Here is a 23,563-nt window from a genome sequence, read left to right on the forward strand (position 1 = left end):
CTTCTTGCTACATTGGGCAAACTTATTATTTTTAAGCAGCTGTTGCTGAATTTCTGTAATTTGTGAAGGTGAAAGTGAAAGTTGCTCAGTCATGTCTGACTCTTTGCGACCCCATGGATTGTACAGTCTATGGAATTCTCCAGGCCAGAACACTGGAGTGGGTAGCTTTTCCCTTCGCCAGGGGATCTTCCCAACCAAACGACTGAACCCAGGTCTCCCGCACTGCAGGCGGATTCTTTACCGTTTGTAGCTAAATGTATTTCTAAATACCATGTTATATTGCTATCTTGTTTCTCCTATTGATTTTTAAAAATTATTTACATATTTATTTTTGCCTGCACTGGGTCTTCGCTGGGGCTTCTCTAGCTGCAGTGAGCGGGGACTACTCTAGCTGTGGTGTGCAGGCTTCTCATGGCAGGGACCTCTCGTTGCAGAGCACAGACTCTAGAGCGTGGGCTCAGGAGTCATGGCGTATATCCTTAGTTGCTCCTCGGCATGTGGAATCTTCCTGGGGGCAGGGATAGAACCTGTGTTCCCTGCGTTGCCAGGCAGATTCTGAACCACTGGACCACCAGGGAAGTCCTGATTTTTATATCAAATTAATTGACTCAGTTCAGTTCAGTTCAGTTCAGTTCAGTTCAGTTGCTCAGTCATGTCTAACTCTTTGCGACCCCATGGACTGCAGCATGCCAGGCCTCCCTGTCCATCACCAACTCCTGGAGGTTGCTCAAACCCATGTCCATTGAGTTGGCCATGCCATCCAACCATCTCAACCTCTGTTGTCCCCTTCTTCTCCTGCCTTCAATCTTGCCCAGCATCTTTTCCAATGAGTCAGTTCTTCACATCAGGTGACCAAAGTACTGGAGTTTCAGCTTCAACATCAGTCCTTCCAATGAACATTCAGGACTGAATTCCTTTAGGATTGACTGGTTGGATGTCCTTACAGTCCAAGGGACTCTCAAGAGTCTTCTCCAGCACCACAATTCAAAAGGATAAATTTTTCAACACTCAACCTTCTTTATGGTCCAATTCTCACGGCCATACATGATTACTGGAAAGACCTAGCTTTGACTATATGGACCTTTGTCAGCAAGGTCATAGGTTTTTTTAATATGCTGTCTAGATTGGTCATAGATTTTCTTCCAAGGAACAGGTGACTTTTAATTTCATGGCTGCAGTCACCATCTGCAGTGATTTTGGAGCCTAAGAAATTAAAGTCTGTTACTGTTTCCATTTTTTCCCCATCTATTTGCCATGAAGTGATGGGACTGGATGCCATGATCTTAATTTTCTGAATGTTGAGTTTTAAGCCAGCTTTTTCACTCTCCTCTTTCACTTTCATCAAGAGGCTCTTTAGTTCTTCACTTTCTGGTGTAAGGGTGGTGTCATCTGCATATCTGAGGTTATTGATAATTCTCCTGGCAATCTTGATTCCAGTTTGTGCTTCATCCAGCCCAGCATTTTGCATGATGTAGTCTGCATATAAATTAAATAAACAGGATGACAATGTTACCGAAAGGTATGTGTTGGGGGCTCTGGCTGCTCACCGCTCAAAAGTCAGTAAACAGGCCAGGTTGGTGGAAAAAAAAGTTTGCTTTATTTCAGATGCTGGCAACTGGGGCGGGTGGGGTGGTAGTGGTGGCAGATATCTGTCCAAAGGCTGACTCCCCACTCTGGCAAGCAAGGAGTGAGAGGTTTTATAGACAAAGTGGGGGGTGGGTTACGTGTAGAAACAATATAGTCATCTCTGATGGTCATCTTCAGCTTGATCATCAGGGGTCTAAGTGATATCACCTTGGTTGTTTTAGGCGCAGTTAATCTTCAGTTCCAGGGTGCGCTTGTTCCCCTTTCTCTGTGGCCAGTTCTTGGAATTGTGGCAGCTCAAGCCCTGGGCACAGTCTTGTCATCAAGCAGTTAACTTCTCCACCTGGTGTTTTGGTATCTATAAGACAGCTTACAGGATATGGCTCAGAATATTATCCACAGCCCTTGAGGAAAAACTAAAGGTCCTTGACTGTGTTTAATGACTACATTATTATTATTTAGTCTCCTTAGACTGTTTTCTATTATTTCAGTATTTCTTGTTTCTCCGATTAAACTTATTCTTTGACTACTGAAGTTTCCCACAAGCAAAAGGCAGGCAGAAGACATGGTGGGGGGTGAGGATTACAGAGTCCTGCTCTGTTTCTATCCCCCCTTTGCTGTGATATTCCTCAGTCTTGAGGAGGGACAGGTGCAGAACAAGAAAGCCAACAACCTTGCACAGCAGCCGGACAAACATCTGAAAACTACTAGACATATGACAATGGGGACAATAATCAAAACGTACTTTGTACTATTTTTTGTCTTAATGATTAAAGCAGATGTACAATGTACGTTTAATACATTGTTTAAGAGGCCACAAACAGGCTGTTTGGGTTAGCCTAAAGTTTAAATTAAATCATGTATAGGCCAGAATGATTTTCTCATATCTCAATGTGTGAAAATTTCTTTAATCACTTTTTTTCCTTTTAAGTTGTAACTCTTTCCATAGAGAGCATTGATAATCTTTTTTTTTTTTTTTAATTGTTGTCAGAGTGGTTCATTTGTCTGCTCTGGATCCATCCATGTTGCTGGATGCTAGGCCTCCTTTTTATTTGTATGTTTGTCTAGTGTCCACGTTTGGGGAAAACTAATCAGACATCAGAGGTATGTTAAAAGGGAAAAGTTTTATAGGCCATATATTTTATCATTTTTATCCAGTTGTCACGCAAAATTGTACATGTGCTTTAAATAATATACTTAAAGCCAGCAATGTTACATATCACGAGCAGCTATACTTGGTGACAACTTTACTGGACAGTTTTTCCATCCTGAACATTGGGGTCAAAAGTATGATTAGAAACAAAACAATTACTTTTTATTAGAAGCTTTTGTTACTAAATCAGATCAATATTTCAGGAGAACTTGGTTTTCTTTAACAGAGAGAAAAACCAACTTTAGTCTTGCATCAGTTTACTGTTAATAAAATTCATCTACCTAACTAAATTTAGTCTAATCTTAATTCTGACAACAACATACACAATTCTTTCTTTTTAATTTCTTTTACAAACCTTTTGTCACTTTCTAGAGCTGAAGAAACTTTTCTTTTATTTCTTTATCCAGAAACAAACAACTGAAGGACAAAATTATTATCATTTTTTTTCAACAAAAATATCTCCATTTTTTTGTATCTTCTCTTTGTTGACAATGTATATCTTACTTGTTTTACATATCAAAATATTTTGTTTATCATTTTTGTATATCATAATTTTTAACTTTTGAAAGTTTTAACAAAACCAAGAAACAAGTGATTGAAATGTTATACCAGTATTTTCTGATTGACAAACTTAAGAACATACTTTATAACCTCAAAAATACACACATGTTTTGCAGCATAATTTTTCTTCAGTGGTACAACACATATGTTTAATAACCCAAACATCTTTAGTTTCCCTCTTGGTCTTACAAGAATACAAAATTAGGTAATCAGTTTATGGAGTATAGGCAGAATAATCAAATTGTACATTCAATTTTAAAGCCTTTTTCCTTTGCATAGTTAACCCAAGGCTGAAGATCCAGGCAAAGTGAACTGTGTTTGTATTTCAAGGACATGATAAATGTCAACCAGAAGCTTTTTTTCAGGCATATTTTTGTTTTCTCAGGGTCTGAAAAAAAGTGTTTTATCAAGTTAGATTTCCCTAACTGTGTACATAAAAATGACCAGTTTTTTGAATTTCAAGACTTTCATCTTGATCAATCTTCTCCAGAGTCTGAAGAATACTGTAGCCATATATTGTCCAAAAAAAGTTATCTTTCTTTTTTAGTCATAAATTTACAGCTAAAATTTTTCCGAATGAATTGAAGCTGAATTTCCCACAAGGCAACAGGAATACCAGTCACACGAATGGAATATACATGCACACACCAGACGACTGATCCGTCCTAGACCCTCTCTGAGGGTGACCAGTGTGGAGTCTCAAACAAACATTTCCCCAAAACAAACGGTCCTCAATGGTAGATGTCAGAACCAACTGGCAGAATGCCCAAATGACACTTGTTGCTCACAAACGATCCTCAACATCAGACACACGTCAGAACCAACTGGCAGAATGCCCAAATAGCACTAGCACTCACAAACAGCCCTCAACAGAGCCAATTGGCAGGCACTCCCAAATGGGACGTTTGCCCGCCTGCACGCCGGTGGACTTATCCAGTCTTGGAGCTCGTCAGCTCATCCCAAATGCAAGTTTCCATTCCACCAGGAAAAGTGGTAAGTTGGCAGCCAGTGCTGAGCAGGGGAGAAGCAGGGGAGGATCCTCAAAACAAACGGTTTTGGCAGCTGCCAGGAATGTCCCCCAGTCCCCTGCTCAGGGCTGGTTAGCCACCAGCAGCAGGCTAAGACTGTCAGAGCCATCACGCCCCCTGGAAGATCCAGGAGAGCCAGCCACAGCCAGCAGTAGCCAGCCCCATGTTTGGCACCAAAATCTGTTACGGAAAGGTATGTGGGGCTCGGAGGGCTGTCCAGCTACTCGCTGTTCAAAAGCCAGTAAACAGGCCAGGTTGGTGGAAAGAAAAGTTTGCTTTATTTCAGATGCCAGCAACTGCGAGGAGTGGGGGTGTGGGGCAGATATCTGTCTAAAGTCTGACTCTCCCTGTGACAAGCAAGGGGTGAGAGCTTTTATAGACAGAGTCGGGGCGGGGGCGGGGGTGGTGGGTTATGTGCAGAAACAGCATAGTCCTCCCTAAGAGTCTTCATTCAAATTGGTCATCAGGTCTGACTAACATCATCTTGGTTGATTTATGTACAGTTAATCTTTCGTTCTGGGGTGCACTTGTTCCCCTTTCTTTGCAGCCAATTCTTGGAATTGTGGCAGCTCAAGTCCTGGGTACAGTCTGGTTATCATTTAGTTAACTTTTCCATCTGGTGTTTGGTATCTATAAGACAGCTTACAGGACATGGCTCAGAATATTATCCACAGCCCTTGAGAAAGCACTAAAGTCCTTGACTGTGTTTAATGACTACATTATTATTATTTAGTCTCCTTAGACTGTTTTCTTTTGTTTCAATATTTCTCACTTCTCTGATTAAACTCATTCTTTGATTAAAGTTTTCCACAGGCAAAAGGCAGACAAAAGACATGGTGGAGGGGGGCAAGGGTCATAGAGTCCTGCTTTGTTTCAACAATATACAGCCTCGATGTACTCTATTCCCTATTTGGAACCAGTACGTCATTCCATGTCCGGTCCTAACTGCTGCTTCTTGACCTGCATACAGATTTCTCAGAAGTCAGGTCAGGTGGTCTGGTATTCCGGTCTCTTTAAGAATTTTCCAGTTTGTCATGATCCACACAGTCAAAGGCTTTGGCGTAGTCAGTAAGGCAGAAGCAGATGTTTTTCTGGAACTCTCTTGCTTTTTCTGTGATCCAAAGGATGCTGGAAATTTGATCTCTGGTTCCTCCGCCTTTTCTCAATCCAGCTTGAACATCTGGGAAGTTCACGGTTTATGTACTGTTGAAGCCTGTCTTGGAGAATTTTGAGCATTACTTTGCTAGTGTGTGAGATGAGTGCAATTGTGCGGTAGTTTGAACATTCTTTGACATTGCCTTTCTTTGGAACTGGAATGACGTTTTCCAGTCCTGTGGCCACTGCTGAGTTTTCCAAATTTGCTGGCATATTGAGTGCAGCACTTTCCCAGCATTATCTTTTAATATTTGAAATAGCTTAGCTGGAATTCCATCACCTCCACTAGCTTTGTTTGTAGTGATGCTTTCTAAAGCCTACTTGACTTCACATTCCAGGATGTCTGGCTCTAGGTGATGTACCATACCATCATGGTTATCTGGGTCATTAATATCTTTCTTGTACAGTTCTGTGTATTCTTGCCACCTCTTCTTAATATCTTCTGCTTCTGTTAGGTCCATATCACTTCTGTCCTTTATTGCGCCCATGTTTGCATGAAATGTTCCCTTGGTATCTCTAATTTTCTTGAAGAGATCTCTAGTCTTCCCCATTCTATTGTTTTCCTCTATTTCTTTGCATTGATCACTGAGGAAGGCTTTCTTATCTCTCCTTGCTATTCTTTGGAACTCTGCATTTAAATGGGTATATCTTTCATTTTCTCCTTTGCCTTTAGCGTCTCTTCTTTTCTCAGCTATTAGTAAGGCCTCCTCAGACAACCATTTTGCCTTTTGCATTTCTTTCTCTTGGGGGTGGTCTTGATCACTGCCTCCTGTACAATATCACAAACCTCCATCCATAGTTCTTCAGGTGCTTTGTTTATCAGATCTAATCCCTTAAGTCTATTTGTTACTTCCACTGTATAATCATAAGGGATTTGATTTAGGTCATACCTGAATGGTCTAGTGGTTTTCCTTACTTTCCAATTTAAGTCTGAATTTTGCAATAAGGAGTTCATGATCTGAGCCACAGTCACCTCCAGGTTTTTGCTGACTGTAAGAGCTTTGCCATCTTTAGCTGCAAAGACTATAATCAATCTGACTTTGGTGTTGACCATCTGGTGATGTCCATGTGTAGAGTCTTCTCTTGTGTTGTTGGAAGATGGTGTTTGCTATGACCAATGGGTTTTCTTGGCAAAATTCTGTTAGCCTTTGCCTTGCTTCATTTTGTACTCCAAGGCCAAACTTGCCTGTTACTCCAGGTATCTCTTGACTTCCAACTTTTGCATTCCATTCCCCTATGATGAAAAGGACATCTTTTTTGGGTGTTAGTTCTATAAGGTCTTGTAGGTTTTCATAGAACCTTCTACATGCATGCATTAGAGGCATGATAATTATAACTCCGTAATATGCCCATATCCATTATTACTTAACTTACTAAGTAGAAATACCTTTAATTTGTGTCAGTTTTCACAATGCTTTTCTCATCAGTAGCTTTTGTGGAATTCCTTATCTTATGCAAGTGTTTACTCAGATAAAATGATGCCCCTCTTCTCCTAATATAAGTTGCTATCAAACAAATCACTGTAGAAGTTGAGACAAAAAGTTTAGAATGATTTTGGAAAAATACTTTTTCTAAATAACTTTAGAATATTTAAAAATTTTTGACAGACAAATTTGTTTCCTTCATTTTTTTTTTCCTCTTCTTAGGCAATATTTACAACAAAGCTTAGTTAATAATTGGTCAGTTTAGTATTCAGCTCAGGTCAAATCGATGCATTATAATTCAATCCATGCCATTTGACCCTTTTTCAGATTAGCAGATTGATTTCTCTAAATGTTCTGTTCTTGCATTACAGATTCTCTTCCTTCCTCCACCTCTTGGACATGTGGAACCTTTATTTTAAGGTTTCTTTCAAATGTCCTGTTGTGTGAAGTTAATAGAGCCAAACCTTCTATCTGTGTGGCTGCCAGCTCTCTCCCTGGCTGTTCATTTCCTGTGACCATGTCTTCAGAGGTAATCATGACCTCTCTTTGGGTCCTATTTGATCTCAGGGCTGTAGAAGAATCTTCACAGACTGATCTCTTGTTGCCTTAGCTGTAATTCTGCTGCTGGCTGAATATTTTGTCCCCATGAAATTCATAAACTGAAATCCTAATTTCCAATATGATGGCATTTGGTGGTGGAGCTTTTCTTTGGAAAGTGTAGGTCATGAGGAGGGAGTTCTCATGAATGGAATTAGTGTCCTTATAAAAAAGATCCCATCATGTGAGGTTACAGCAAGAAGACAGCTGTCTGTGAACCAGGAAGGTGTTCTCACCAGACACTGAAGATGTTGGTGCTTTGATCTTGGACTTCCCAGAACTATGAGAAATAAATTTCTGTTGTTCATAAGATACCCAGTCTATGGTAGTCTGCTCTAGCTGTCTGAACAGATTACAGCAGGCTCCATGGTGTTCACTGTTTCAGTATAATTTTTTCCCTTTGTCTCTTGGTTTGAGGCTTTCATACTGTGGGGAGAGCAATTCAGAGCACCTGGGTCAGTACTTGTGTTCAGACTGAGAATTGACCGTTCCACCCTTGGGCTGGGGTGGGCTGCTCTTTCCATCCCATACTCGGCGGTTGGGGGGCAATTTTGTCTTTTAAAAAAATGAGTTTATCATCACTATTGACACTTCAGATGACTTTACTTGAAAAAGGACTTCTAACAACTCTGAAAATAAAAAACCTACACACTTGGCCCAGGGTGCTAGGGGACAACCATTTCCGGGAGAGGAGAAGCAGCTCCCTTTCCGGTATGCAGAAGTCTCTCTGCTCTCTTTTTGACTCCAGACACCAAAGCCTTCATTTGTCACTGACCACCCTGTGTCTGGGTGTGTTCTTCTTATGGCTGACTTAAGAAGAAAGTCAACTGTCTCTTGCAACTCTGCTTCTATCAGCACAGTGAGTCTCCTACGTAGGAACCTTCAGGTTGCAAACTTTCAAAGATGCTTTCAAAATGTTTGCCATCACTGCCGCCTGAGTGCAGCTGCAGCGTGCCCTCCGTCTCCTGTTGCTGACTGTCCTTCGGCTCCACCATCTCTCCCTTCTCTAGTCTGGAACCCGTCTTCTCTGGTCACTGGATCCTAGCCCCTGCATGTCAGCCTTTGTTCTGCACTACTGTATTTTCAAGGTTCTGCACTATAAGCTTAAAAATGTTTTCTTCACTTTTGTGTTTGTTTTTGATGTATTATTTGTGTGAAAAGTATTGTAAACCTGTTACAGTACAGTACTATCTAGCCAGCTGTGTTAGTTTGGTACCTAGGCTAACTCTGTTGGACTTGCCAACCTATTGGATTTACAAAGTGCCCTCAGAATGGAACTCATTCATATGTAAGGGGCTTACTGTAGTTGGAAACCAAAGGTAGATGAATATGACAGCAGAGTTAGCAAGAAATAAAAGAGAATAACGGTGAGCGGAAATAAAGAATACCTTATGCACTTAATTTTCAGGCAAAATGTGGCTTTTTCAAAAGAATACAACCTGGCTAGTTAACTCATTTTGGTTATCATCTTGGCTCCTGTGGAGATGCTTGAGTGTTTCTGCCTCAGGCAAGTTGGGCCCTAAGTCAGAGGAGTTCTTGAGGTTTTGAGTAATTTAGAATCCATCTGAGCCTCAGTTTCATCATCTGAGAAACCAGAACAATAAAACTGTCTTGTGTAGGAATGAAAACCAACTGAAATTGGGGAGGAAAGCATTATGTGAACCATAAAGTGTTACTAAAGCGTATCATTTATATGTAGAGTTAAACTTGCCCTTCCTTAATTTTCCGTTTTATATCAGAAATTCTTTCTTAACATTTTCAAGTTGATGAGGATTCTTTGTGCACGCATGCTCAGTCATGTCCGACTCTGCGACCCCATGGTCTTTAACCTGCTGGGCTCCTCTCTCTATGGGATTCTCTAGGCAAGAATACTGGAGTGGATTGCCAGTTCCTTCTCCAGGGGATCTTCACCCAGGGATCAAACCTGTGTCTCCTGCCTAAAAGTTCTTTGAGAGCATGAGCCAAATAAATAAACCCTTCTACCCAGATCCCATTCTTGGGGTCATTCTCCCCATGTATGAAAGCTAGACTTCAAAAATAGCCCTAGTCCTATTTTTGTGTGGTCCCCTCCATTTGGGTCCCTGTCGTAGCTTATTTTGATATATAGGATATGGGAGAAGTGACACTGTGTGATTTCTGAGCCCAGGTCATGAGAAACCTTGGAGCTTCTGTTTGTGTTTCCTGGAATGCTTGCTCTAAGCAACAGTGGAGGAAGCCTGACCCTTGTGATCCTGCCACTTTGTGAGGAAGCCCAGTCAGCCATGTGGAAGGGCTCCTGGAGGAAGAGAGATGCTCAGCCAGCCCCTGGCTGGCCCAGCTCAGGCACAGACATTTGAGGGAAGATGTATTCTTCTGATTGCAAGTCCCTGAGACATCCCAAATTAGAATCTTCCTGAGGACTTGAATCAGCATACTGTAAGAAATAATACTAAGTTCTTAAACCATTAAATCTTGGGGGGCAGTCTGTTAGGTAATAATTATAAGTAACATGAATACTACATTAATCTACAAATTTAATGAGATCCAAATAAAGACACCAACAAGATATCAGAGCTAAACAAGCTGATACCAAGATTCACATGGAGGAAATCAGTTAGCAAGAATAACCAGGGAAATTCTGAAAAAGACAAAACAAGATAAAACAGTGAAGAAGGAGGGTAGAGTGAAGGTGGTGAACACTTATAGCTTTTTAAAAAATATAATAATTAAAACAATTTGATACTGGAAACTCCTGGAGATAGGAACTCTAGAGCAATGATGGGAGATAGAAGCTCTAGAATATATGTGGAATTTAGTAAATAATAACAATGATATTTCCAATCAAGAGGGAAAAGGCAATTATTTAATAAATGGTGTTTGTAAACCTAAATGGTCACCTTGAAAAAGGTGAAGTTATATCCATACCTTACATCATACACCCAAATAAATTCCAGATGAATCAGACATTTAATCATAAAGGAAAAAACAGTCTATGAAAACACCAAAAGATTCCATGGGAGAATAACCTTTGAGTGGAAAGGTCAAAAGCCATACAATAAAATTCAACTACATTAAAAAAGCAAAACAAAACAAAAAACCAAAACCCTGTACAGCAAATGCTACTATAAAGAAAGACAAATAATAATAATCTAGGAGAAAATGTTTGCAAGACATTTCCCAGTTAAAGGCGAAATTCTAATATGTAAGACGCATCTTCAAAATAATGCATCAACAATTAAATAAGAAAATGAACAAAAGAGAATGCACAGGAAAGGAAATAAATGGCTCGTAGACCCATGAAAATACACCCAGCCTCATAATGAGAGCAATGCAAATTAGATATACCTAGAGAAACCATTTTTCCTTATCAGATCGGCTGAGCTCCAAAAGTTTAATAGTACCCTGTGTTGGCAAGGTTGTGAGAAAATAGGCCCTTGGAACTTAAATTGGAGTTTAAAGGGGAACAACTTCTATGTCACTGGGTGAATATTGCAAATCTATAAACATTGCAAATGTATATGTCCTTTGACCCAGCAACTCTACTTTTAAGACATTTTTCCTGCAGATTTACTTCTGTGGAATAACACATCTTAAAGCTTTATCATAGCAAAAAACAGGAAATAACCTAAATGTCCTTAGGAAAGCGTTTCAATAATAGAATATTCTGCAGCATAGTAAAAATAGGGAAAGTCTTGAATAGGGAACAATCCATATTGTGTGTGCGCATAAACTGCAGGGTATGTGACACTGTGTATGCAGTGTTCTATAGAACTTGTCAGAGGAGGAAAGCTATGTAGATACATGTCTTTGCATGCATATGAGTTAAATATTTCAATAGATACTCACAGAAGTTGATATCACTGGGTGCCTTTGGATAGAGAAATTAAGTGCCTAGAGGTCACAGCTAGGAGAGAAACATCACTTTTGTACTTTTTGAATGTACTGCATTTTATAAAATTAAGCGAATAGTATGTATCTAAAGATTTAAATAACATAAATTTCAAGGACAACAAACTGTGATGATAGAGGTCAGAACTGCTCTACCTCCACAGGGAGATATTTACTGGGGAGGGGCGATGGGCATCATTACAGAGGCGAGCAGGGATGTCCTATGTCTTCTGTCTTGAATTGGATGGTGGTTCTGTTGCAGGAAGGGGGACCCCCTTCCAGGGCCCGAGAGTGGGCTCCTGTCTAACACTTTAAAATGAATTGTCTCAGGAGACACACGTGCTGACAAAATAAAAGACTTTATTGGGAAGGAAGGGGCAGAGCAGCAGGGTCAGGGTACCCAGGAGCACTGTTCTGCCATGTGGCTCGCAGTCTTGGGTTTTATGGTGATGTAGTTAGTTTCTGGGTTGTCTCCGGCCATTCAGTCTGACTCAGGTTTCCTCCTGGTGGCGCGCACATCACTCAGCCAAGATGGAATCCACCCAGGAGGATTTTAGAGGGTTGGTAGTTTTATAAAACTGTTAGGAAAATCACTGACTGAAACCTCCCACCCTGGCCAGACACCACAGTAACAATTTGCATGAATTCTCTTAGAACAGAATATCATGTCCTGGTAAGGAGCATGAAACTAACAAGGTACCACCAACCAGAAGAATTCAGGAAAGGTCAAAAGGAAACAGGAGACGCCAGTCCACATGTACTCCCAATCCCCTGGAATCCTCCTGATTGGATTCCACCTTGGCTGAGCGATGCGTGTGCCACCAGGAGGGAATACACATATATATGGGCTTTCCTTGTAGCTCAGCTGGTGACGAATCTGCCTGCAATGCAGGAGACCCCATTTAATTCCTGGGCTAGGAAGATCTGCTGGAGAAGGGTTAGGCTGAAGGAGGAAACAGACAGAACAGGCTCCATCTTGAAAGCAGAACTCAATCTTGGGCTGAACTGTGGACTTTGATTTATATGCCCAGTATCTATGGAAACGACATACCAACTGGAAAACCAGGCCCCCAGAAGGAAGAGCCCCAGTGTTCGTACCTAGACTCTCCATCGCCTAAAAGAATACCCTAATTATCTAACCAAATAGAATCATACATTCTATTATGCTTATTGGGGTATGACCACAGGCCTATTGATAATTGTCTACTGTTAACTACCTAGGCTCAAGGCATAGGAATCACTGGTTAACTTTGATCGTATCTTTCTTTTCCTTTGTTCAGACTGCTGCTGCTGCTGCTAAGTCACTTCAGTCGTGTCTGACTCTGTGCAACCCCATAGACAGCTCCCCAGTCCCTGGGATTCTTCAGGTAAAAACACTGGAGTGGGTTGCCATTTCCTTCTCCAATGCATGAAAGTGAAATTGAAAGTGAAGTCGCTCAGTCGTGTCCGACTCTTAGGGATCCCATGGACTGCAGCCTACCAGGCTCCTCCATCCATGGGATTTTCCAGGCAAGACTGTTGCAGGAAGGCGGACCCCTTCCAGGGCCTGAAACTGGGCTCTTGTCTAACACTCGGAAATGAATTGTCCGAGGAGACACATGTGCTGACAAAGCAAGAGGCTTTATTGGGAAAGGGCGCCCGGGTGGAGAGCAGCAGGGTGAGGGAACCCAGGAGAGCTGCTCTGCCCCGTGGCTCACGATGTCGGGTTTTCTGGTGATGGCATTAGTTTCTGGGTGGTCTTTGGCCAATCACTCTAATTCAGAGTCTTTCCTGGTGGCGCACACATCACTCAGCCAAGATGGATGCTAGCAAGAGGGATTCTGGGAAGTGGATGGACACACGGTGTCTCCTTTAGACCTTTCCAGAACTCTTCCAGTTGGTGGTGGCTTATTAGTTCCGTATTCCTTATCAGGATCTCCTGTCATAAAGCAACTCATGCAAATGGTTACTATGGTGCCTGGCCAGGGTGGGCGGTTTCAATCAGTGTGCTTCCCCTAACAAGACTACTGGAGTGGGTTGTTCAGACTAGTTTCAGGGAATTTGGGGAGGTGGGTTTGGGCACGTACACTTAGGGTATATAAGGTTTTCACAGAAACTGGTCGGGGTCCTTGGCTAAGAGGAGGCTTTGTCTTGGGCGCGCAGTGTAATAAACTGCACTCTGCTATCTGCATTGTCCTTCTGAGTGAGTTTGTTTCCCAGAACACATGGCTACAACAAGGCTATCCACTCCAGTATTCTTGAGCTTCCCTGGTGACTCAACTGGTGAAGAATCTGCCCGCAATGCAGGAGACCTGGGTTCACTCCCTGGGTGGGGAAGATCCCTTGCAGAAGGGAATAGCTACCCACTCCAGTATTCTGGCCTGGAGAATTCCATAGACTGTATATCCATAGGGTCACAAAGAGTCAGACATGACTGAGCAACTTTCACTTTACTACACTTCATATATGTGTATATTTGTGCACTTTATATATTGAGGTACATATATAAATATGTACCTCAATATATATATTTATATATAATTTATACATATAAATATATATATAATATATAAATATATATAATATACCTCAGTATTTATATACTGAGGTATATTTTACCTCAGTACATTTTAAAAAAATGTATAATTAGAATAATGGGAAAGGAAGTGAACATATACAATTAAACTGAACATTCTGTAGAATCCTTGTTCACTCTAGTCTTGTCTTAGTTCAGTCACATAATTTCTGCTCACTTGACCTTTAGTTTTGTAGAGTTTCATGTGAGTATATATATGTGTGTGTGTGTGTGTGTGTGTGTGTGTGTGTGTGTATACACAAAGAAGCAGCGATGCAGAGGGAAGTTGTGGCCAATCTGTAGTGTTCTTTCTTATTAAAAATAACCTTCGTTGACTTCACTTGAGTGGCTGGTTGTTCCATTTTCCTATAATCATGCTGTGTTGGCAAGTGACTCACGATCACCTATTTGTTCAGGTGTAAATAGACCAAGTTACACATACTTTTAAGAATTTGATATTGAACTTTGCTTCCACATAGAATGAGTTGCTAAACATTAGCTTGGTGCAACTTTGAGTAATTTACAGTGAGTCAGCAAAAGCTTAACTGGGAGAGTGTGAACCAATGACAAATGCCTTTTGAAAGGCAACTTTGATCTGGACCAGATTACTGCCTGCTTCCGCCCTGCAATGTCTGTCTTCGCTTTTAGTGTAACAAGTACATTTTCCTGCATTGAATATGTTTTCCTAGCAACAGTGGTGAGGTGTGGCAAGACAACACATTTGGAGCAACGTGTGTGTCCTAATAGAATAGGATCTGGCACCAGTGACAAAAGAGGTGCTGAGTCACTGTGATTAGGTGATTCTCAGTGAAAAGGATGTGGAGATCTTGACGCAAGTGCATTTCCTTTTGTGCAGTGAGTCTGGAGGCCCTGTCACATGATCACCTTTCATTCACTAAAGCTCACTTTCCCGGTGCTTCTCCGTCTTACATAATAAACAGCAACCCCATCGCCTTGTTCCTGGGGGGAAACGATTTAGCCTTGCTGCCTCCAAGCCTCTGGACTAGAGGCTCCCGGGAACCTTAGGCAAGGCTGATGTGTAGGAGCTAGGATTGATGCTCAGGATCAAACCCGGACAGAGAGAGCAGACTGGTAGTTGCCAAGGGGGAGAGGGCATGGGGCAGGGAAGGACTGGGAGTTTGGGATGAGCAGATACAAGCTATTTTATATATAGGGTGGATAAACAACAAGGTCCTACGGTATAACACAGGGAACTATATTCAATAACTTGTGATAAACCATAATGGAAAAGAACATATAGGTATAACTGAGTCACTTTGCTGTACAGTAGAAATTAACACAACTTGTAAATCAACTATACTTCAATAAAGTTAAAAAAAAAACACAGATTTGGGTTACCGAGCAAAGGAGTGTGTGTGTGTGTGTGTGTGTGTGTGTGTGTGTGTGCGTGCGTTGTGCATCTGTATGTATCTGTGTGTTCTTAACCTCACTAGTAGGTGGTTCAGAAGCTTACTCAATACTGAACACAGTAGCAGTAGTTCAAGTTGCTTTAGAGAGAAAATTATGAAAAAATAATCTCTAGGAGCCAGACAACTTTCTGGAAATCCCTCATGATAACATCAAGGTCCACCTGGCAAGTTGGTTATTCATGGCAGAAGTGAGGTGACAAAGGGGCTGGAAGGATCAACAGAGACCGTCCTTCTTGGAGTGGTGTTAATAGTCATCCTGCCGGAGACAACGCTAAGATCGCCGAAGAACATTCTGAGTGATGGGTATCCTTTCAGGATAAAAGAGGGGCTCGGGAAGCCCTGGTGTTGTCACCCTGCCTTTGGTGGCAACTATTGAACTGGACTGTCCTTACCTGCCTGGTCTTTGGACAGGGAACTCCTTAGTGATGTGGTCATGCTGAATTCATCTGTGGACCCCTAATGTCTACAGCAAATGTCTTGTTGAATTAGTGAATACATCCATCTATCCTCTGCTTTTTATCAAAGCTCTGAGATATGATGAAGAAAACTAGAGTCTCTACTTGGGTTTTGGAGCCTTCTGTATTCTGCACTCACATGATCCTACACACCAGTGTTAACCATGCCTGCCACAGTTACTACTATTGCTAAGTTGGCCTTCAATCTTCGCATGTACAAATTTAACTGACTTTGGTAATTTCCTCTCATCATATTCCCTGGTCCCCCCTTTTCATTGTAAGCATATCCAGGTGGCCTTTGCATAACAGTATGAACTGTGGTGTCGGAGAGGACTCTTGAGAGGCCCTTGGACTGCAAGGAGATCCGAAACCAGGCAATCCTAAAGGAAATCAGTCCTGAGTGTTCATTGGAAGGACTGATGCTGAAGCTGAAACTCCAGTACTTGGGCCACCTGATGTGAAGCTAACCCATTAGAAAAGACCCTGAGGCTGGGAAACATTGAAGGCAGGAGGAGAAGGGGACGATAGAGGATGAGATGGTCGGATGGCATCACTGATGCAATGGGCATGAGTGTGAGCAGGCTCCGGGAGATGGTGAAGGACAGGGAAGCCTGGCGTGCTGCAGTGCATGAGGCTGCAAAGAGCCGGACGTGGCTGAGTGACTGAACAGCAACATGAGGTTTTATTTGTATGATCCTTTCTATTTTCTGCACAAATGTTTGCTTCTCAGGTTTTCTCTTTCTTCTGCACATTTTCCCAATGACTGAGGTCATGAAAGCGGACCTTGAGAGCTGATTTCAGATCTAGGGCTCTAGTTAGACACAACCTCAGGGAACTGTGGCTGGTTTATAGTCTCTTCTTACTTAAAAAATAAAAACCCCTTCCTTGACCTCACTTCAGTGTCCAGTCGCCATGTCATCTTCCACAAGTGTTTTGACCAAATGTCTAGTGAAGAAATTGACGTTTCCACCCTCTTCTCTCTGCCCACCACTTATCAGAACACACTGCTTTCTCTAAAGCCTGGTGTTTTTCTTCTGACCTTGATCCAGTGAGCTGTTTTCATAGCCCTCCTTCATGCTTACTTAATTGGTTTAACATTGGTAAAATGACAAACAAAACAAAACCCCCAAACGCATTGTGTTCCCTCTTTTGAGATGGTCTCCCCATTCTGACATCTGTAACCCTGAGACCCTGTGCATTTTGTGGACCTACCTGGCGGTTTATCAAGGTCCTTCTCGCGGTTAGCATCCTTCCGCTTTCCAGGTGAGCCCACCACCCTCCTCCCTCTGCAGGGCCATGTGTGTGGTGCCCTCTCAGCTCTGTGTTTTTATCTCATTCAAGACACCCTTAACTCCACAGTCCCTTGGTTTTCTAAATCTGTTTTTAAAAAATTTGCATTTCTGTATTTATGTTTGGCTATGCTGAGTCTTCGTTGCTGAGCGGACTTTTCCCTAGTTGTGGGAGCGGGGGCTGTATCCGTGGCTTCTCGCTGCAATGGATTCTCTGGTGGAGCACAGGCGCTAGGTCATTCGGCTTCGGTAGTGGCACTGGGCTCAGGAATTGCAGCTCTGGGCTCGAGAGCACAGGCTTGATAGTTTCGGCGCTTGGGCGTCGTAGTTGTGCACACGTGGAATCTTCCCAGACCTGCAGGTGGATTCTTTACTACTGAGCCACCAGGGAAGCCTATTCTAAACCTATTCTAAAACCTCTTTCTCTTCAAGGAAAAACTTATCTCCTTAAACTTTCCCTACTCTGATGGCTCCCTCAGGGTTTGTGTGAACCCTATTTTCTTTGTATTAACATAATACTAATTTATCAACACATGTATATTTTTGGATAAATATTCATTAGCTTTTGTTTTTTCACGAATGCATATTGCTCCCTAAGACCCTTTTTTTCTATTTGTGTTTTTTTTCCCCCAAAATGCATCGCATGGTCTCCCATACAGTGGACACTAGCAAAGTATTGGTTAAAGTGGATAATAATTAAAACTGCAATATTTACTCCTGTTAGCTGAGCAAATATTTAACTTAACATGACTCCGTGCCTGTTTGTCTGGACACTGCCACTTCCTGCTTTTGGGAAACTTGTCTGTTGCTGACTTCTTGTTTCTCTGGTCTTCTTTCCCCACCACGCTCAGATGTAGAGCACGGTGTGTATGAAGTTGACCAGGACAGTGTTCCTAAGGATTTTATTACCCAGATCATATGCCAATGTATCCTAAAAACCAAGCACTCACTCACCAGGCTGGATACTTATGAGAGAGATGATGAGGTTATCTGGGAGAGATGAAATCCCCAAAAGCGTCGAACGCCAGACGGCTGGAGTTGAAGTTCAGGTTTTGCTGTGTTCTAGCTGTGTGGTTTAGGCCAAGTGACTTAATTTCTCTGTGCCTCAGTTTCTTCTGCTATAAAATGGGGATGACAATTGTACTGATACCCCAGTGTTGTTACGAGGATTCAATGACAGTGTGTGCACTGCGCTAACCACTATATAAGTACTAGCTGCTACTGCCACAACTCTTTTTTTAAGTTTGCCTTGAATCTTTATATGTGTACATGGATTCAGATGCTACACAGAAAGATTCATGAAAATGAGTTGTTAGGTTCATTCACCCTTAAGAAATAGATTCTGGAAGGTCAGGATAGCACCCACCAAGGTTTACTGCAAAGGCAATACTAACTCCAAAAAATGTTGAGAAGAGTGAAAACTCCTTCCCTATGCTACCAGCTCTGCTCCCTTGAACACTGTTGATGTGAAGACCAAGAAAGCCAGAAGGACCAGTCCAAATTAAAGGGACTCCCAAACGTGATTCATGATCCGTGCTTGCTCCCGGAGTGCTCTAAGGGACAGTACTGGGGACACTGGAAGAACTGGAATACAAGCTGAATGACTGGTAATGGTTGTTGTATCAGTGTCAGATGTCTAATTTTGATCAATGTGATTATGTGAAAGAATGTTCTTATTCTTGTAGTGTGTATGTGCATGTGTGTATATGTGTGTGAGTATGTGGACATGTGGGGAGAGAGAAAAAAGAGAGTGAGATGAGGGGAGAGAGACTGGGAAAGCGAATGTGGCAAAATACTAGCATTTGATGAATCTGAGTTATACAGGCTTTTGGTCTAATTCTTGCAACTTTTCCATAAATTTGAAATTAATCCAAAATAAAAAGTGAAAAAAAAATTGTCTTATGATTTGGAGACCCAGTTTTCCAATTTGAAAAATGGATTAATTTTAGTTTTTGGTCTTTGGGAATGATGGTAATATTTTCTGAGTTCCAAACTGGGAAATCTCTAAGTTTTAAATGTTTTAAAAATCTTGTAGGGACTTGCCTGGTGGTCCAGTGCCTGGGGTTCCATGCTTCCAACACAGGAGGTTTTGGTTGTCTCCCACCCCTCTTTTTCATGCTCTTGACTTGAAAACAGGCTCATTATCCTGTAATATATTGCTTGATTATTGATTTGACTGATTGCTTCCTGGTGGTGATCTTTGAAATTGTCCTTAATTCCTTGTATTTCCTGAAAGTTAGAAGTTAGAACTAAAGCCTTAACTAGATTCAGTTTAGCTTTTTTTAAAAAAAATATTTTTAATTGGAAGATAATTGCTTTCCAATATTGCATTGGCTCCTGCTATACGATAACGTGCATCAGCCCTGAGTACCAGTATGGCCCCTCCCTCCTGAACCTCCCGCCTCATCCCACTCCTCCAGGTTGTCACAGAGCACACAGCTGAGCTCCCTGCGCCCATACAGCAGCTTCCCACTGGCTCTCTATTTCACACGGGCAGGAATACTTCGTGCGTGTACTTCATCATCATAAGATACCTGATCTTTGGCCTTCACACTTCGAGCGCCACTAAGATTGGTCACTGGCTTTAGGTGATGGCAGCTTGATGGCTTTGTAAAGTTCCCCGTCTACTTTCTTCTAATCCTTTTATCATCATTGTTTATTATTGCATGAAGCAGTTGCTTCATGAGAGTGAAAAATGTATTTTTCTAATTAGATCATTTCCATTTTTATGGTTAGAATTATTAATTTTTTAAAAGATTTTTTAAATCCTTGGTTGGGGAACTAACATCCCACATGCTGTGCAGTGCCACTGAAAAAGAAACATAAAAGCAAGCAAATAAAAAGTTAAAAAAAATTCGATTTAAAAATAAATAAAAATCCTGTAAAGATGACATTAAGGCACATTAACAGATACACTCGGTCCAAGCTGACTGAGCAACTAACACACACATCATGGTAGAAACTTCCAATTCATCCAAAGTTCTGGATATAAAAACTAAATGTTCTTAAAAATTTATAAATTCTTAGTATAAAAATACTCCAAAGTAAAAAGACAAAGTCGTGGGGTTTTTTTCTTTAGTTCTGAAATATTCATATTCACAGAATAAAAATCTGTAAGTACATTTTATCATCTTCGATGTATAGTTCCTTTTTCTGTGCCATATTCAGCTATTAAGTTCTCTTCAAGATAAGCTTTTACGAAACAAAGTTAATTTTAAAATCAAATTACCAATAGAAGGGAATGTTAAAAACATGATGAATGGGCTACCAGTTTAAAATGCAACGTGTCCTCACGCAACACATAAAATTAGTATACAGCCAGCATCTCACCCAGACACTGAAAAATGATGAACCCGCAGAACCGTGACCCTGGAAAGGAAGCGGAAGCAGCAGTCGGAATCTGAGAGGAAACGCCATTAAGGGAAAATCTTTTGGAGCCTGACTGACAGTCCCCGGCAGGAGCAGTCAGTCACAGCTTTGCCCCTTGACGTGGAAAATCTTGCTGGTGGTTGAGACAGCCTTCTGCCTACTTCCTGGTTCAGGAACCCATGATCTTTATCAGCCAGAGCCCAAGGCAGCCATTCTTCTGCTGTGAAGGTTAAAAAGTAAAAGGGCCAACAGTATAATTTACAAAAGGAAGAAGAGGAAAAATAAAATTGTCATTTTATTAACATTAGTGTCATTCAGAGCAAAAATAATTTGCCAGAAAAGCAAGGGTCATTTCATATTGATAAATTATATAATCCACAAAGTGAGTGAAGTCGCTCAGTCATGTCCGACTCTTTTCGACCCCATGGACTGTAGCCTATCAGGCTCCTCCATCCATGGGATTTTGCAGGCAAGACTGCTGGAGTGGATTGCCATTTCCTTCTCCAGGGGATCTTCCCGGTCCAGGGATCGAACCCGGGTCTCCCGCATTGCAGGCAGACGCTTTACCGTCTAAGCCACCAGGGAAGCGATATGAAGATATAAAGTTTGTGAACCTTTATAAAATAAGACAGACTGGCTTAAAATAGAAAAGGAAAAAAAAATATGGAAAATCAAGGAGAAACTGGCAGAAATATGAATTGTGATAAGAGGCATTACATACATGTCTTTCTCAAGATTTGCAGACTGAAGAATAAAATAAGTTTCAATCAGTAGGTTGATATTGAACGATGTATCTTACAAGTAAGGGTTACCCTATGCCTTTGACTGTGGACAACTGGCTTCACAGCCTCCAGTTCAGCTGCCAGATCCTGGACCAAAGTCCTCCCTCCGCCCCTGCCACCCACTGGGCTCCCCATCTGGGCAGGGTTTGTTGCCTGAACAGCAGGGCACCTGTGCCTTGTGCCCTCAGGCCCCCTGCCACCCACCCTCCTTGCCTGCTAAACCCTGATGCTTGTCAGCTCTAGCGAACTGCTCCTGTTCTTTGTTGAAAGGGTCGTGATGAAATTTCGCTTCCTTTTACTTGTTTAAAATTAAAATTAGTTATTTTCTTAGGAAAATGGTTATATACTAGGTCACAAACAGAATTGGGGGCTTCCCTGGTAGCTCAGAGGTTAAAGCATCTGCCTGCAATGTGGGGGACCCAGGTTCGATCCCTGGGTTGGGAAGATTCCCCTGGAGAAGGAAATAGCAATCCACTCCAGTATTCTTGCCTGGAGAATCCCATGGATGGAGGAGCCTGGTGGGCTACAGTCCACAGGGTCACAAAGAGTTGGACACGACTGAGCGACTTCACTTTTTTACTATATAATAAAAATGAGAAAATGTAAAAGCCACATTGATAGGGTCATAGCTAACATATACTATAAGTTCAAACAAAACTCTTCAATCCATGACTTATCTAACAATTTCCAAAATGAAGTCTTAGAACATTTGTGTTTTTGAAATTTCAATTTATAAGCTGCAGAAGGATATTCATTACAACCATGTTTGTGACAACAAAATGTTGGCAAAACCCACATGTTTGTCAATAGGGAACCTAGGACATCTGTCAATGGAGAATTATGCAGCTGTAACTGACGGGTGTGTATAAGTTTGTTACTATCTCATCTCCATATATTCTGTAGGATGCATTGTTATCTGAAAAAAGCAAGGTGGAGAAAAAATATATATAATATGCTACCATTCACCAAAAAAATGTGGCAAGAATATGAATATCTCTTTGCTTATATTTAATTCACAGCAAGAAAATAAGAGCATAATAAAAAAACTGAAAAAATATGAAAAATTGGTTACCTGCCCTGGGAACAGGGTGAAGGAAACATGAATAAAAACCTTACTTTTTGATTATATCTTGTTTTGTAGATTGAACTTTGAAACCATGTGAAGATTTTTCATGATTATGAAATAAAATTAAATTTTAGAAATAATTCCTAAAAACAGCAAAATAAAGATTACCGTGTTGTTAGTGACTTAACTACACAGAGAGGATTATTTCAAGTGACTTAAAAAATCCCAGTAATTTAATATATAAACCTAGTGGGATATATTCTGAGGAAAAAGAATTGCAAATAGCTTTAAGCTGCTTTCAATTGTCATGTTGTTTGTAATAATATTAGCATTGCTGTTATGAAACTATGGTATATAGTACAAGATATGGCAAATAAGTAATTATGTTTATATTAATAAAAATCAAGGGGTTAGCATGAGAAAAATATATAAAATCAAAGAATAGCTAACCAAATGACCCTAAACTTGAACTAAAAATATCAGTATGATCTCAGAATGTATTGCTCTTAAAAAACAAAAAGAAAAACAAACAAACAAACAAAAACCCTTATTCCTACCTCTGGCCACTTAAAAAGCCTAGAAATAATGACTGTCTTAGTAGTGATATGAACCGGTAGAACTTGGACTGTTTCCTATTACTATTTTCCACTAAAAGGAACCTGAATTCTTGAAGAAATAGCTAATTTCAAGACTTGGGCAGGAAAAATTCAAGACGGTCCTGGGACATATTGTCATATGATAAAAGCAAAAATTTTTCAATGACCATCAAAATAATGACAAAAAGAACTGAGAAGTCAATCTGAATGGATTTTCACTGGCCCAAAATGGGAGCATTTGGGCTATGGATTGAAACTCAGGCCTTCCTAGGTGGCGCTAGTGGTAAAGAACTCGCCTGCCAATGCAGGAGACGTAAGTGATTCGGGTTCGATCCCTGAGTCTAGAAGATCCCCCAGAGAAGGATTCGGCAACCCACTCGAGCGTTCTGTCCTGGAGAATCCCATGGACAGAGGAGCCTGGCGGGCCACAGACCATGGGGTGGCAAAGAGTCGGACACGACTGAAGCGACTTAGCTTGCAGGTATGGTTAAATCTACGAGTTCATAAAAAATAAAGAACTCCTGATCACTTGTAGTGGATTCCGAGAACTGGCAAATAAAAGGAAAGAATCAAGGGTTTATCTTATGTTTCTTATACCTTGGGGTAATCAAATAGTTGACAAGAAAAAGTTTCTGTATTATAGAAGCATTTCT

Source organism: Capra hircus, chromosome 23 (genome assembly GCF_001704415.2).
Source record: "Capra hircus breed San Clemente chromosome 23, ASM170441v1, whole genome shotgun sequence".
Classification (NCBI taxonomy): domain Eukaryota; kingdom Metazoa; phylum Chordata; class Mammalia; order Artiodactyla; family Bovidae; genus Capra; species Capra hircus.